Below are 2008 nucleotides of genomic sequence, written 5' to 3'. Positions count from 1 at the left end.
TTCTTTGCACAACACAAAGAATGTATTCCGTGGAAGGGGCTTGGTGAAAATATTTGCCAATTGCTTTGAGGTTTCAACAAATTCAAGTATACAATCACCTTTTTGTACATAATCTCTTAAAAAATAATGTCTAATCTCTATATGCTTAGTTCTATAATGCAGAATGAGGTTCTTTAATAGATTTATGGCACTAGTGTTATCATATTTTATTGGTATTTTTACAAGTTTTAAGCCAAAGTCTGACAGTTGCTGCTTCATCCATAATCTCTAAGCGTAACACACGCTGACGGCAATATATTCCGCTTTGGCGGTAAACAAAGCAACACATGCTTGCTTCTTACTATGTCATGATACTAGGGAGCTTCCCAAGAGATGGCAAGTCCCGCTAGTAATTTTCCGGTCCAACTTGCATCCCACAAAGTCAGAATCGGAATATCCTATTAGGGATAACGAAGCATCCCTAGGATACCATAACATTATAGATGATGTTCCTATAAGATACTTTATAACACGTTTTACAACACTAAAGTGAGATTCCTTATATGAGGTTTGGTATCTTGTGCACATGCATACATTAAACATTATATCGAGGCGACTAGCAATTAGATACAATAATGAACTAATTATCCCACGATATTTTGTTACCTTTATTGCTTTACCTTTTCATCCTTGTCGAGATAGCAGGATGATGCCATAGGTGTTGTCGCGTCTTTACACTTATCCATCTCAAACTATTCCAGTAGTTCCTTGCAATATTCTGTCTGGTGAATGAATATCTCGTTGTTCATCTGATTTACTTGTAATACAAGAAAAAATGTCAGCTCTTCTATCATTGACATTCCAAACTCCATTTTCATTAGATCAGAACTAAAGAAGCACAAGAAGGCAATTGGTTGGACCTTAGCTGATGTTCCTGGTATTAGCCCATCCATGTGCATGCATAGGATACTCTTGGAAGATGGAGCTAAACTAGTGATGTCATTACAAAGGAGACTCAATCCAGTCATCCTTGAGTATGTGAATAAAGAGGTCACAAAGCTTCTACAAGCTGGTATTATATATCCCATTTATGATAGTCATTGGGTGAGCCTAGTTCAGGTTGTTCCAAAGAAGACAGGAATTACAGTGGTGAGAAATGAGAGGGATGAGCTGATTCCTACTAGAATGCAGAATAGTTGGAGAGTCTGCATTGATTATAGGAGGCTAAACCGAGCAACAAGAAAGAATCACTTTCCTTTGTCATTTATTGATCACATGCTTGAGCGCTTAGTAGGTAAATCTCATTATTGTTTTCTTGATGATTTTTATGGGTACTTCTAGATTCATATTGCTCCTACGAATCAGGAGAAGACCATATTCGCATGCCCCTTTGGCACTTTTGCCTATAGGAGGATGCATTTTGGCATATACAATGTATATTCGCATGCCCTTTGGCAACAGTGTATAGTGAGCATTTTCAGTGATTTTTTAGAGAGTTGCATAGAGGTGTTTATGGATGATTTCACTGTTTATGGATCTTCATTTGATGTATATTTGGATAGTTTGGATAGAGTTCTGCATAAATGCATTGAAACTAACATTGTTATGAATTATGAAAAATATCATTTCATGGTAGATCAAGGCATAGTTTTGGGGCATGTAATCTCAAATAGGGGAATTGGGGTAGATCCTGCCAAGTTATATGTTATTTCATAATTGTCTTACCCCACTTGTGTGCAAGAGGTTCGTTCTTTTCTTGGTCATGCAGGCTTCTATCGCATGTTCATTAAAGATTTTAGCAAGAAGGCTTTTCCACTATCTAACATGTTGCAAAAGGAGGTGGTCTTTGATTTTGATGAGAGATGTAGGGAGGCATTTGATTGTCTCAACGGTGCCTTGACCACCACTCATATTATCTAGGCACCTGATTGGACAGTCCCTTTTGAGCGGATGTGTGATGCTTCTAATTATACATGGGGGTTGTCCTTGCTCAAAAAGTGGACAAACTGCCTAGGGTAACTTATTATGC

At 37.7% G+C, this 2008-nt stretch overlaps 1 pseudogene; it reads left to right on the top strand.

Moving 5' to 3' along the window:
* The first annotated feature begins 975 nt into the window (after positions 1–975).
* Positions 976–1695, top strand: LOC109340369 (annotated as a pseudogene).
* Positions 1696–2008: the final 313 nt, after the last annotated feature.

Source organism: Lupinus angustifolius, unplaced genomic scaffold (assembly GCF_001865875.1).
Source record: "Lupinus angustifolius cultivar Tanjil unplaced genomic scaffold, LupAngTanjil_v1.0 Scaffold_165_11, whole genome shotgun sequence".
Classification (NCBI taxonomy): Eukaryota; Viridiplantae; Streptophyta; class Magnoliopsida; order Fabales; family Fabaceae; genus Lupinus; species Lupinus angustifolius.
The sequence above is the reverse complement of the archived record's forward strand: the minus strand, read 5'-3'. Positions and strand labels throughout refer to the sequence as shown.